This window comes from Capsicum annuum, chromosome 5 (assembly GCF_002878395.1).
Source record: "Capsicum annuum cultivar UCD-10X-F1 chromosome 5, UCD10Xv1.1, whole genome shotgun sequence".
Classification (NCBI taxonomy): Eukaryota; Viridiplantae; Streptophyta; class Magnoliopsida; order Solanales; family Solanaceae; genus Capsicum; species Capsicum annuum.
Window position 1 is genome coordinate 46,389,249 of NC_061115.1, and position 15,992 is coordinate 46,405,240.

A 15,992-nucleotide genomic window follows, 5' to 3' on the forward strand; every position below is an offset into this window, starting at 1 on the left:
AAAGGACAAAGTCTATGCATGCGTGAAGCGTGATAGACTAATCGGTTTCAAATGAAATAGTACTTATATAAAATAGGGAGCAAATAATCATAATAAGAAGGTAATATGCACTTGAAGAGCCTATGACATAACACTTCATGAAGCCTTATGAGAGGTTTATGTACCTGAAAATAATGAAGTGATGAGATCTCAAAATGTTATGTCGCATTGTGAACCAATACAAAATGATATATCATCAATATCTTTGACATAATATTGGCGTAATATTGTGAAAGATTACAAGGATCTGAATTCTACGTTTATTTAAGCATGCTGACGTAGAAACATTTATCAAGTGATATGAAAGGGTGTATCTTGGTAAGTGAAAACTTATTTGATTTGCAATCCAAATACTTAAAGATGTCACACATAAAATATTGAATATTGTCACTTAACAAAATTTGTATGAAAACTTCTTTAAGGATTCAAATATAAAAGTTTCTAGGAAACTTATTGATAATCCTTATATTGTATAAACTTATAGCTTGAAAATTATTGAAACTCTTAGAGAGTTTTCAAAACCAATAAGATTATTTGCTGAAAAGAGAAATATACCAATTTGAATTGGTTATGAAATACCATAGCTTAGTAGAATTGATGCCTTCCTGTATCTTGTAAAAAAACTACAAGACCCAATATAGCCTTTCACTCAATTTGTTAGCAAGGTATATTTCTATTCCTACTAGGAGACATCAAAATAGGATAAGATACATGAGTTTATTTTATTCTAAGGATTGCAATACCGATCTTACTGGTCATGCTGATGTTGGGTACTCATCTAACCCGCATAAATCTCGGTCTCAAACATACAATGTGTTCACATATAGGGATACTTCCATATCTTGGAGATATACAAAGCAGTCTATCTAGCTACTTTATCGAACCATGATGAGATAATAGCTATTCATGAAGTAAGTCAAGAATGAGTATGGTTGAGATCCATGATGCATATTATTTGAGAAAAATATGGCATGAAATATGACAATGTATCCACAATTTTATACGGAAATAATGCAGCATACATAGCACTTCTTAAGGGAGGATTCATAAAAAGAGATAGAACGAAGCACATTTTGCCAAAACTTTTCTACATGCATGAGCTACAAAAGAATGATGATATTAACGTGCAACAAATTTGTTCAACCGACAATGTGGCTGATTTATTCACCAAATCTTCTGCAATTGCAACTTTCAAGAAGATGTTGCACAAGATCGAGATGCAAAGGTCAAAGATGTTCTCATTAAGGGGAGTTAATATGCGCTGTACTCTTTTTTCCTTACGAGGTTTTGTTCCACTGGGTTTTCCTTTTAAGGTTCTTAATGAGGCAGCCAAAATGTGTATTATTAGAGATGTGTACTCTTGTTCCTTCACTAGATTTTTTTCCTACTGGGTTTTTTCTAGTAAAGTTTTAACGAGGCACATTATCTACCAATTAGACATTCAAGGGGGAGTGTTATAAATGTATTTACGTTATAGTAAATGTCTATCAAGATCTACTTTGATATCTATTGGGATTTGAAGCATTCGTCTTTTACTCAGACTAGGAGTAAATTTTCCCTATAAATAGAGAGGTTTTGTTCATTGTATTTACAATCTTATAATCTCTCATCCCTTAAGAGGAGAAATAAGAATCACTCTCTCTATTCTCTCTACTCTTCTTCTTTGTTCTTTCTTATTTTATAACACAGGTCGAGTTATTCCTCTTTTATTTGGGTCGATATTTTTTTACACGTTATGCTTGTTTGTCATAACTTATGATCACACCCAAATTTTGTCAAGTCACTTGAAATTTTTGAAACAATTTTCATGGAGAAAACATTTTCTTACATACCAAAACACACTCGTAAGTGCTTTTGGTGTTACAGACCAAAACGTGTGGCACCCTTTGACTTGATAGTGTGCTCCCTTTGATTAAGTATTTCTTTGATTCAATTTTATGTGATATTTTTTTATTTGATTCAATATTTAAGAGAAAAAAATTAAATTTGTAGTTTAAAATAATACTTAGATATTTTTATGACTATAAATAATTCATTAAGATAAAAAAAAATTTTAATATTAAATTATTTTTAATTACAATAAAATGATATTCCTTAATACGAATTAGAAAGGAGTGTCATATAAAATACTAAGGTGAATGAAAGCATTAAATATGGGAATAATGGGAGAGAATCAAAAAGAAAAAAATGAGAAGTGAAAATTTGATAAATTGTATTTCCTCTTTTTTAATTTGCTTAACCTAATTCTCTCTTGTACTTCGTTTAAAAACGAATGATCCTTTTTAGCACTCTTTAAATTTAATCCTAAATATGTCATATTTAAGATCACAAACTTAAAAAATATTTTGATATATTTAATAGATTTTTACTTAAGATTATAAAATTCAAACGGGATTTTTACTTTCTTAAATTTCGTGTTAAATCACATTTGACCAAACAAATTGAACCAAAGAAGGTATTCCCTCCATTTCTATTTATTTATAATCTTTTTAAATTGTATGGCCCTTAAGTAAAATATTAATTAAAATATAATTGACTAATTTACCCTCTTTAATTGACTAACATTAATTAAAAGATCTTTTAATTAAATGATCTTATTAGAAGTTGATAAGGGAATGATCTTGTACTTCATTTAAAAATGAATGATCCTTTTTAGTACTCTTTAAAATATTTATTAAGTTGTACTTCGTTTAAAAACGAATAATCGTTATATTTGGTTCAAGTTTACTTGTCACTCATCTTTATTTAGTGATTCTCTTTTTTGCATTATATTAATATCTCTCCATATTTATGATCAAGGATAAAGATAAAAATAAACAATTAATTGTGTTAAGATGAAAATAAACAATTAATTATGTTTTGATTTTCTAAAATGACAGGCATTGTGAAAATATCTATTTTTAGTAAGGACGACAAATATTTAGGAACGAATAGTGTATTAGGAACTATTATTACACTTATAGAGATCGTTTGGTAGAGTGTACCAGAAAAATAATGTATCCAGTAATCTTATGTATTATTAGTACCTTGTTTGGTATTTTTTTCAGCTTATGTATAACTAATGTTTGCATTACTTATACAAACTATTGTATATTGAAGTGTATATTATTAATATCATCTTTTTCTGCGAGTTAGTAATATAAAAAGTTTCAACTTATGTATAACTTGTCTAAGGACAAAACTACCCCTCAAGTACCTCAAAAATATTTCCCCAAGGTGCTTTTCAGTTTTCACTGTATTTTACCTCTCTTTTCTCTTTACTTTGCCATGAAAAAGCATCGGTGATTTTCTCCAAGGAGAGCAAGTTGTTGACTTTAGTTGAATGAAGTCTTTCCTCAGATTCCTTAAGGCACTAAGTTTTGTCAAGTTTTTAGTCAAAAGATATTTAGACAGGGAGATGTGTTGTAAAATCTCATCTTTTGTAGAACAGAAATATTGGAATAATACTATTAGTGAATAATTTTCTTAATTGCGGACAAAATTTTTTAGATTGAGGGTTTTTTTTGGTGATCAAGATTTGCATTTAATTAAAACAAATTAGAGCCTTAGTCTGGCTCAAGTACAAAAACTGAAGGCCTGTTCCCGGTAATGTTTGAAGAGGAAACGTTTCTAAGAACGCCTATGCCCAAACTGTTTGGACTACAAAAGGTGGAGGGGTAACATAGGTATGAAATAACTCAAAAATATCCTGTTTTACTCCTTCCTTCGCCAGGGCATCTGCAACCTTATTCTGCTCTCTGTAGCTATGGTGAACGGGTAAGCCTCCTAGTCTTGCGATCAGCAACATGCATTCATTAATAATAGGGTTATAAAGAAGATTCCCTTTTATAAGAACTTGTATGACCTCCATAGAATCCGCATTAATTTAAATGGGGCATAAGTTGTACTCCAAGACCAACTTGACGGCTAATCTAAGGGCTATAAGCTCCATAAGATTGTTGGTAGCATGTATGAAACTCTGGTAAAATCCCAAAACCTAGTCCCTATTAGACGTTCTAATGACACTGTCTAAACCACCTTTTTTTAGATTTTCCAACCTGGAGCCATCCGTATTAAGCTTAAAAAGCCTCTAGGAGGGGGGATCCACTTGAGCATGATGGAGAAAGTGGGAGGGAAGGTATTTTGCCTATTGAGTTAATAGAATTCCACGGCTTTGATATATGCCATACTGAAGGAAGAAGGGACCCTTGTGTTATTGAAAACATTAGAGTTTCTAGATTTTTGGATGGTCCAAAGGCAGAAGGGGGGGAGGGTAACCCAATTTATTTTATTATCAAAATTAATATATTGCAGGGAATTTTAAGTGTGCTCCTAATTGAGAGAAGCAAAGAGATGAGGCTGGATTGTAGAAACGTCATTAAAGGATTGGGTAAGCTCCAGAGAGATTGAGTATGCTTACACTCGAAGAATATGTGAGAATATTTCTCTGAAGCATGATTACAAATATTACAAGTTGGGGTAATATTGATTCCTCTATGGGATAGAGTAGCCTTGGTAGGGAGGATGTTATGATACGACATCCAAAGGAAGAAAAACAATCTTATTTGGGAGTCTAGATCTCCAGATCTAACCTAAGGGAAGAGTGTTGTGGTAAGTGTCAGATCTTTTTTAGTGATGTTCCTGTAAACACTCTTACAAGTGAAAAAACCATTTCCATTAAGAAGCTAGAGAGGGGTTTCAACTTAGTTCCAATTATTTGGGAAGAAGGTGTTAAAGATGGAATGTTTGTGTAACACCCCGTACTTAATTACGTGCATTAGTCATTGTTATATGTGTTGGGGTATATGTATTGATCCTAAGTTAGGTATATATGAGTTTAAGTATGAGTATTGATTATTTTGAGATGGTTTCAAGTGTGTAGTTTGATTATAGGTGTATAGGAATCGACTTTATTTATACCGGAATTTTCCCGTCGATGGTTCCATACGAAGGTTATTGAATAAGCTTTCTAACGATATAAAGATTTCCAAAAACGGATAAGATTCGGATATAAGCGAGCTCGTTCAAAACTTTAAAACGGTGGCCGGGATGTGAACAGTAAAATGTGCAGGAAACTACTGAGGCCTGCCAGTTTTTTGGGTCAACTTTGAACGATCATAACTCCCTCAATATAATGAACTGGTTGAGCTACCATATATCAAAAGAAAGATCTTTGAGTCTTCTTTCCAATGAAATTGGTTTCATCCAAATCCAACATCTGAGTAAGGAGTTATACTCGTTTTACTTCAGCCTCTCAAAACAGATTTTTAGGGTCAACTTCAAACGATCATAACTACTTGTACAGGACGAACTGGGTGGATTAATTTATATTAAATGAAAGACCTTTGAATTATCTTTCTAACGATACCAATTTCACCCAAATCCGATATCGGAGCAAAGAGTTATGACCGATTTACTTTAGCCTATCAAAACAGTCCACCATGGACAGATTCGGATTTACTTAAATTTTTAAGGGCAATATGGTCATTTTCCATCACCTCATGGACGAAAATTGGTCATTATATACATATACTTAGCCTTATATCCACCATTTATCATCCAAATCATTGAAGAATAAGAAACCCTAGCCTAAGTTCAACTCCAATTATCTTGTGATTCAACCGTAGAAAATCCAAATTGATTCCGTAGTTGTGTTCACCGTCTCAAGGGCTTCGAGAAGCACCCCTTATTTGTGCCAACAGGACTTCGAAATCAAAAGGGCCATTTTTTTTGGTAAGGATGTAAATTATGTTGGTGTTATTTATATGGATATGTATATATATATATATATGCATGTGAGCATAAGAAGTATGTTATTTGATTGTTGTTGAAAGATGATTGGAAATGATGTTGGATTATTCTTGTGCATGGTTGGATTATGTTAAATTGTGAAGGAATTTGGGGTGATGATGTGGTATTGATGATGTGGTATTGAGATGATGATTATATACATATACACACATAAACCTATTGTTCAAGTTGGTTTTTGGAATGTTTTGCAAATATTGGTAGTATGGAATTATGGAAGAGAATTGTGGTGTTGGGTTGCTAATACTAGATGCCAAACATTTCATTGTAGATAAGTGATTTGTAAAGGCGGGAAGTTGTGTTGAATTGGTATCTGAATCTACAACGAGGTATGTAAAGCATACTCTAACAATGTTCTTTGACATGAAAACACCAATGTTCCATCAAGTAAGATTCCGAGGTTGTCCAAAAACATGTATTGTTCTACGTTACCAACGAAGTTGTTTCCATCCTATAAAGTGTCAAAATGTTCATTGATATACCAAAAGGCTCTTATTTCATTGTTGTGATATTGATGATTCTGAAACATATTGTTGATGTACCAATGAGTCCTTATTACATCGTTATTGTATAGAAGGTCTATTACTTGGTTGCTATTGATGTATCATTGTTTCAAGGTATCAAAAATGTGGTGACGACCGAAATAACAATCTCAAAGATTAATTGAACTAAGTGATGAAAGTTCTCTCTTATCGGGTGGTATCCCAGGGGCATAAGCCTAGCATGGGTCGATCCCTATTTCATGTGTTTATGGGTGGTATCCCAGGGGCATAAGCCTAGCATGGGTCGATCCCAGTTGATATGTACTGGAGGCATCCTAATGGTCACAGTACAGTACAGTAATGATTACAAAGACGATAAGAACGAAGGTAAAGTGATTGAATAAATACAATGTACAGGTTGTCACAAGTTCTAGTAAGTGTGGTCCACTCCTATTACGACTTATTCACTTGTTTCTGATTTCTATTGAGCTCCTATATCATATGTGATTATTTACAGCTTTACATACTCAGTACATATTTCGTACTGACGTCCCTCACGGGGGACCTGCATTTCATGCTGCAGGCACAGGTACCTCAACTCATACACCGCACAAGTAGGAGCCAGGTCATACAGCTATTGTTGGTGAGCTCCAGTTTGCTTCGGAGCTTTCCGAGTCGGTTCCTTATGTTTTGTTATTGTACATGAGTCACGTGTGGGCGGGGGTTTGTCCCGACCCTAGTTATGTCATGTATATCCTAGAGGCTTTGTAGACATAAGGAAGGGTAAAGTCATGGAAGTTTATATAGTAACGTTATATTTGTATATGTGGTGGCCCCGACGGCCAAGTATTATATATATATATTTGTGCGTGTTGTGCTGATACAGGTAATTAGACCTTTCTATATGCAACGAAGTGCTGTCCAATTTTTTTGGTGACATGTAAGTGAAAGTACAGGTATTTGAACGGGTTCTCCCGGGCCTTCTCGGCTTCGGGTGCCAGTCCGGCCCGATGGGATTTTGGGGCGTGACAGTTTGATACTCGAAGGGATGTAAAAAGGAATGAGAGAAAGGTCCTACGTACCTTGGTTCCAAATTATTAAGAGTTGGGGAGAGAAACAGGGCTTTTGAAGGGGTCCCTCGATAATACTACCCAATGGGGAGTTGGGGACCCACCTATCTTTCCAGATATTCACTTTCTGTCTATCATAGATAGACTACTGGATGAAGTCCTGACAAATATTCCAATCCTTTTAAGTGTTCTGCCAAGTCCTAGAAGTAGGGGGTTTAGCACTGGAAGAGTTGGTGTTAAATTTTTGGGTAAGAGTTTTTGCCCACAGGGTGGAGGGGTTGGTATGGAGTTTCCAGGATAGACTGCATAACAGAGTATCATTTTTAATGCTGGCTTGTTGCAGTCCTAGACCTCCGATATTCTTAGTCTTTGTAATAGTATCCCAGTTGACCATATGTATTCTCTTCCTAGAGTTAGTGGTGCCACAAATAAAGTTCCTTTGAGCCCTGTCAATCAGCCTATGGACTTTCTAGGAAGAAGAATATATTGCATGACATAGTTTGGCATGTTGCTTAAACAAGTTTTTAGAAGAGTGGTTCTTCCAGCCATATTGAGAAAATTAGTTTTCCAACCTGCCAACTTGGAGTTTATATTATCCAAAATAAATTGAAAGTTGGCAGGGGTAGGCTTACTGTGGAAAATGAGAAATTCAAGGTATTTCCCAAAGAAAGTGCTGGCGTTGATATCAAGGATAGAGGAAAGGTCCTCTTGGGTGGCTGAGTTGCAGTTACTGGAGAAAATAACTTTGGATTTATGGGTATTAATTTTTTGACCAGTGTGGGTACTAAAATTCTCAAGAGTTCTAATGATGGAGTGACAATTGGATCTATCAGCTCTAGCAAAAAGGGTCAAATCCTCCGCAAAGAAAATATGAGATATGGGGGGTATCTTGCTTGTTTTGATGGGAATCCATTGGAGAGTGTCCACTTCATAATTGATCCTTCTAGAAATGAGTTCCATACATAGAATGAAAATGTAGAAGGCATAGGGTCTTCTTTTCTAATGCCCCTAGAAGGATGGAAGCTGGGGGTCTGATTCCCATTAACAAGGACAGAGATGGTAGAGGAGGAGAAATAGGACATGATGAGATTGGATAGAAGGGGGAGGGGGGGGAATTTAAAAAGGTCAAATCTTTTCTAATGAAGGGGCACTCTAACATGTCAAAAGCTTTTTTAAGTCAATCTTAAGAAGCATGTTAAGGTATTTGCCTTTCATTTTCTTGAAATGACTTATATACTCCTGGACAATAAATGCATTATTAGAGGCTCTTCTATTAGATAAGAAGCTAGCTTGATTATGCCCAATGATTGATTAGAGAAGAGGCTTAATTCTATTGGCAATAATTTTTGTAATGATTTTATATTGGGTGTTTCAGAGCCCAATTGGCTGGAAGTTCTTTGAGGATGTAGAATTTCTACACTTAGAAATAAGGCATAGGTAATTGGAATTGACCCTATAATCCATGATGGCTTGACCAAAGGTGGAAGTACAGAAATCCAGGTGGGCAGGGCTGAAAGTATCCCAATACTTCTGGTAAAGGAAGGGGTGCATTCCATCTGGACCAGGGGCTTTAAAAGGTTTGAAAGAGAACACAACCTTCTTAATTTCTTCTATCCTAGGAGTGGACTCAAAGATAGAGTGCATGGAGGTGGGAATAGATCCAAATTTAGAGGTATTAGACTGATAATGAATCTTTGAACTAATGTGGTCAATGGTGAACAAGGATTTGTAGTAGAAAGTAATGGCTTCCTTAATGTCAGCCTAATCATGAAGTCAGACCCCCTCCTCCTGGAGAGAGGTAATATTATTCCTCCTCCTCCTATTTAGAGTGGAAGTATGGAAGAATTTTGTATTTCTATCCCCTTTCATGAGCCAACTGATTCTAGATTTTAGCATCTCAAAATCATTCTTATTTTTAAGGATAGAACTGAACTCAGAGAGAAGACTTTACTCTAGATTATAAATAAAAGAATTGGAGTGGTAGTTGGGAGAATTTTGGATACCCCCAAGCATGGCCAAGATATGTTTTTTCTTTTGAAAAATGTTTCCAAAAACATTTTTATTCCAGATCTTACTAATATTTTGAAAATCCATAGTGGCCCTGGTCAGGTTAAATCTAAACTGGAAGGAGTAGGTAATAAGGTGAGTGAAGTCCTCATGACTACACCACATAGATTCAACCCTAAAGGGTCTGTGGGTATCAGAAATGTACCTGGTAAGAGTGACGAGGAGGAGGAAGTGGTCAGAGTGGGTCCTAGGAAGATAAAGAACAGAAGACTCAGGGTGTAAATGAAGCCAGTGCTCATTGGCCAAAAACCTATCCAATCTTTAAAGGATAAGACTAAGTCTATTCCTATATCTCATATTGGACCAAGTATACTTGCTACCCCTTAATCCTAGGTCATAAGCTTACAGTGATTTATGCAATCCCAAAAGACAGAAGACCTATTTAAATTAATACTATTTCTACCAAATTTATTTGAGGCTTTGAAATTTTTTGTAAAATCTTCTTCCACTAACCATCTATCACAACCTATAGAAACTAAGGACTCATAAATAAGCATGACTTGGTCCTAAAGCTGTCTCCTAATATGGAAATTAGTACTAGCATAAACTATACTAAGAAACTCTTCAGAAGGAGATGGGTGTGCCTTGACAGTAACATAGATGGCTTTGGGGGTGATGAATATATTATTGGTGGTAATAATATCATCCTTCCATATAATAACAATTCCTCTAGAGTTTCCAAAAACACTAGATTGAATCTAACAGTGGTAAGCTAACTCCTCAGCCAACTTCTTATGGTCAGATATCCTGGTCTGAAGTAATGTCAGGATAGAGGGTTTGTGTATGCTGATTATAGACATGCAATGTCTTCTAAACTCAGAACTATTCACTCCTTTAGCATTCCATATGAGGAAATTCTGCATTATTTGTTTTGGGGGAGAAGGGTTCTTTGTCAATATTACCTTCCCTTTTCGGTGAGGTTGGATAATTCTATCAACTCCCTGGCTTTCCTTTTCCTGGATAGGGGGGGAGAAATTTGCATGGAAATGATCCCCTATCATAAAGTTTGGGAGGCTTATTTCTAGTCCTAGCCTAGTAAGATCTTGAGGTAGTAGCATAATAACTACCTCGTACATAGATTTCATGAACTCTGGGCTTACAGACCTTTCCAAAGTGAGAACATCTATCTTGGGTATCCTCAATTGTGTCCAAATATTTTCCATCTCCCTGTTCTCTCTTAGGGCTTCTAAGGTCTTTTCTCTTTCTAGTAATACTTGAGAAGGAGAGAACATAAAGGGTAGAGGGAAGTATGGAGTTAATTCAGTAGGTTGTCCCCATATAGATGCACAAAATTTGGAGCCTGAGCCAGAAAGACTAGATTTGGGGTGGGAATAATGGGAGACTTCAACTGAGTTGATTTATCAGGTTTGAAAGGGTTGCAGGAGTGAAATCTCCTTAGAAGGAGAAGCTGATCACATGGAACAATGTCGCTAACCACATATTTTGGCCGTAGCTCTGGAGACCCTATTTGAGGCACTCCATTGCTAACTGTGCTAGGTACTGGGGGTCTTGGATGTAGAGTATGAACTGTCTCCCTTCTCATTATAATTAGAGGAGGACAGTCAGGTTGGATAAACATATTTCTAACCAGGACACTGGTGAGTGGTTTGGAGAAAGAGGCTTCGTGGATAGAATGATCATATTGGGAAGGGAGAGAGGGCTCATTTTGAACTTGTAAATTTATTACATGGTAACTGTAATACCCCACATTTTCAGCTAGAATTCAAACTCTTATTATAAAGCATGCAGATCGAAACCCAATGATTTTATTTCTATATATGTGTGATTATCAATTCTTTAGTGTGAAAATGTCCTTATATATCAGTCGAGGTCATAAAAATCTCTAAACTCAAACACGAGTTAAGAACACTTCTATTGATTAAGTTTTAGTAAATGATTCAGCTTGGGTCAAATTTAAATGATTATTACTCCTTGTACATAATGATTTACATGTCCTAACTAATATCAAATGAAAGCTCTTTGAATCTTCTTTCCAACGCATTTGGTTCACCTTAATCCGATATCGGAGCAAAAAGTTATACTCATTTTACTTTAGCATGTCAGTCAGTCAACTAAGTGACGACCTATCAGCCAAGTCGTCAGCCCAAACTAGTAAGCCATCAGTTTTAGCCTCCAAGTGACAAACTAATTTGATAGGCCGTCAACTAAGTGACGACCTATAAGCCCGAGTCGTCACCCTTAAAATTCAGCAATTCCCATTCAATTTCGGAGGAGTATTTTGGTCTTTTCCCTCACCTCCCATGACTTAAATCACGCATTAAACCCTATTAAGTGATAAAATATTAGTTTCTCATCACTCATAATCATATCCACTCTCAAGAATAAGAAAATTAGGGTTTTCTCTAAAGATCATCTCCCAAGAATAAGATTCAAGCTCTTCTTCAAGAAAACCAAGAAATTATAATCCCAATCCAAGAACGTTCAAGAAAAGTCAATACTTTTTCAAGATCAAAGCCTTAACGTATGTTAAATGTTCATCCATGTGTCCCCTCCTTTCACCCATGGAGTACAACAATCAAATTTCAAATTCAAAGTTGTGAGTATTACAAGTCATTGTAATTTTAATTGTGATTTAACCATGAATCCCCATGAATTTTGATTGTACACCATGTTTACATGAAATTGTTGTTGTTATAAAACCCCACATGTTTCAATAATGTTATTCGCTGATTTAATTCATAATTAGTAATGTTGGTGTTGAAATTATGCTATTACTACAAACTTTACACTATTCCCGTGTTTAGCTTAAACTACGAATATCAAGTGTTTGATGAAATGCCTCAAAGAATGAGTTTTAAATAATGACCTTTGTTATGTTTTTAAGTGAGTTCACATGGAATACATTATAGTATGTTTTAAATATTGTGATGTCCATATTGTGTTCTTACGAATTCAGAATAAAACCCTCGGCTTATGCTTTGGTCATGTGATTGTGCGATCTTTTCATGTTTAAAAGGCATTCCAATGTAAAAGTCTTAGTACCCATGTGTTTGATAAAATGCTTAGGTGAATAATTGTGAACAATGATTTCCTTCCATGGTTTCAAAGCTTTCATGTATCTCTGTTGTTATTGTTATCGAGTCCTGGGAGTTATGAATACCCCAAAACTTAGTTGTTTATAGAATTTCAGTAGTTATAGAATAGTTTAGATAAACCATGAGCATATTCGGCCAGTTAACCATCATGATCAGTTACTTGTCCAGTTAAGTTTAGTTCAGTCCCATAATCAGTGTCAGTTCAGTTGGGAGTAGGATTCAGTACCGAGAAAACCTAGGGATGGGGGCTTACCCATCAGTTAGGACTGGGTCCTTAGAAGCGATCCCTAAGTTTCAGAACTACATAGCCAGCGTAGGTTATAAGATGTCGCCCACTAATTTAGGACTGACACTCTTAGGGATCACCCGCTAGTTTAGGACTGATCTCAGGGGTTACCCACTAGATTAGGACTGACTCCATAATCATTATTAGTACCCATGGCACGGTACTAACACTCTTCCAACTAGGGTCACAGGTTGGACCCAATCAGCTTAGACCGGGGCATGTCGGTTAGATGATACCTCTCATAGTTTTAGTTTCAGTACTCAGTTCAGAATTCAGTTTCAGTTTTTTTTACCATACTATATAGATATCAGTTATTCATTTATCAGATTTCAATATTTCAGTTTACAGATTATACTCAAAACATATTTATGCTTGGTCATGCATTCTTAGTATTTACAGATTTTATGCATTCTAGTCAGTACTTCATGCTATTCATTCAGTTAGTTAATTATTCCTGTACATGAAACCATGCATATCAGTCTACCTCATTTAGCATACCAGTATATTCAAAGTACTAATCGTATACTCATTTCTTGTGCTATGATGTCTTATATAATAGGTTCGGACGCTCGGATTCCCGATCGTACTTAAACTTTCCAGTGCATCAGCAGTCGTGGTAAGTCCTCATCTATCGAAGACGAGTTACCTTATATTCAGCTATGTCAGTAGTTCAGCTATTTAGTCAGTCGGAGTTAGTTGGGGGCTTTTTCCATCAACTCCACGATCAGACAGTTTAGGGGCTTTCAGACTAGTACAGACAGTTAGTCAATTTTCAGTTGTTATTATCAGCCATTTTATCAGTAAGGTCGGTATTATTTACAAACATAATCAGAACTATGATTTAAAACCTTATGGAAAATTTTAGTTAAATTGCGTATATGACTTCTATCAATAGTATATTATTCAGTGCTCACAGCAGGTACCAGCTCATGGGTTAGCTTGTGGTCCCTCGAGACTGTAAGCACCATGTGGCACTCTGGGTGTACTCTCGGGGCATTACAATCTTAGTATCAGAGCCTAAGGTTTTAAAGTATCCTAGGGAGTCTGAAAGTCGCGTCAAGTATAGTCTTGTGCATGGGTGTGAAGCGCGCCACACTTATGGACAACAGACTATAAGACATTTTAGGAAAAGTTTCCCTTCTTTCAGCATTCATGTCATGTGAAAGAGCATGAGCTCTATTTAAACTCTCTTTTCTAATTCACTCTTCTTTCTGTTTACATAAAATGCCTCCCAGAAAGAATAACAAAAGAAGAAACGGGAATCAGCTCGTACCTCCGCCCATTTAGGAAAATCCCCTGAATGAGCATGTTCGTCATGTAGAGTTCAGAGTTGCATTTACTGCTCTAGTTCACTCCATAGCATCCTAAAATGAGCGGCTAGTTGTTGTTCCGGCCAACCCAGTGGCCAATACTGCTGCAGCTAGGATTCGAGACTTTACGTGAATGAATCCTCCTCTATTTTCGGGATCCAAATCTGAAGAGGATCCGCAGGAATTTCTAAACATGGTCCAGAAAGTAACAGATATTATGGGGGTGGCTTCTAGTAAGAGTGTTGAATTGGCTGCTTACTAGTTGCAGAATATAGCTCACACCTAGTTTAAGTAGTGAAAAGGGGATAGAGGGGAAGATGCAGAGCCTATAGAATGGGAGAAGTTTTCTACAGCCTTCTTAGATAGATTTTTCCCATTAGAGTTGAGGAAAGCCAAAGTGTTAGAATTTATCAACTTGAGATAGAGCAATATGAGTGTGAAAGAGTATTTCCTCATGCTTACTCAGTTAGCCAGGTATGCTCCTTATGTGGTGGCTGATAATAGATCTAGGATGAGCAAGTTTGTGTCTGGAGTATCTGATAGTGTGGTCAAGGAGTGTAGGACTGCGATGTTAATTAAGGAGATGGATGAGGCACCAGGCTCCAAAACCCAGGGTAGTACGAGCAGTGGTCGTACCCATCCGCTTTACGAAGAATGTCGTAGGAATCACCTAGGTGTGTATAGAACTGATAGTGATGTATGTTTTGGATGTGGTAAGCCAGGCCACAGGATGCGGGAGTGTAGAGTAATGGCTTAGAGGGGAAAAAATTTGTGCCAACAGGGTCAATCTAACCGTGCTCCAGTCCCATCTGGTCACCCAACTCAGCAGGGTGCTACTTCCATCATAACCAGTGGCCAGCGTCAGAATAGGCTATATGCACTTCAGTCCCGACATGATCATAAAAGTTCTCCTGATGTGGTTACGGTTATGTTACAGGCCGTTTATATTATTATGTATGTTTTACTAGACCACGGAGCTTCACTTTCTCTTGTACCCCCTTCCCCATATAGTTGTCAACTTTGGTGTCAGGCCCGAAATATTAGCAGAGCCCTTCTCAGTGTCTACCTCAGTGGGTAAATCTATCCTAGCTAGAAGGGTATACAGAAACTTCCCAGTTTTAGTATCCCAGAAAAATACTTCAGTTGATTTAAAAAATAGAGCCGTTTGATTTCAGTTTTCGAATAAACCAGTCATTAAATGGAGGGGTAGTACCTCAGTGCTTAGGAGTCAGACGTGTCTTCAGATTCTTTCTCAAAATCTTATGATAGCATATGATCTAGAATTAGAAGCGTGAAACCCGAAGTCTAGCAGCAGTAGTAGAGTTGGGATAGTATTATCTGAATTTGAGCAAAACATACTTCATGGGACTAGTTGAATGAAAGGTGAATCAGTAGGCTTGAAGTAGTTTATGCAAAATTTAGGCCTGTTCATTTGAAACATATATTGTGGATATGATGATTGTAGGCTATGATAAAACTAGTATAGTTATTACAAATTTGGGGATATCCAGGACACGTGTTAGAGTCTAAGTTTGAATCTTTGAAGATTGAGCTAATAGAAAGAAGAGTTGAGAATTCAAAGTTAGCCAGTGTTTAAGTTGTTATGTGATGATTGTTTTATCCCTTTACGAATTTCTTTGGTGAGAAAATGGTTTTTCGATCTCTTAAAACTATTTCAAATACTTTTAAGAAAATTCACAGAGTCGCCACTTGATTTTTATAGGAAAATCATGAAAAAAATTTTAAAAGTGGTTTCAAAGGTTCAAAAACAAAAATAAACTTTTAAAACTAGAGATTCTGGATAAGGGTTCAATTAACACCCTAAGAAGATTTTTAAGGCACTTAGGAGCGTCCGTTTAAAAGGATTTACCAAAAGAACTAACTTGGCTAATTTA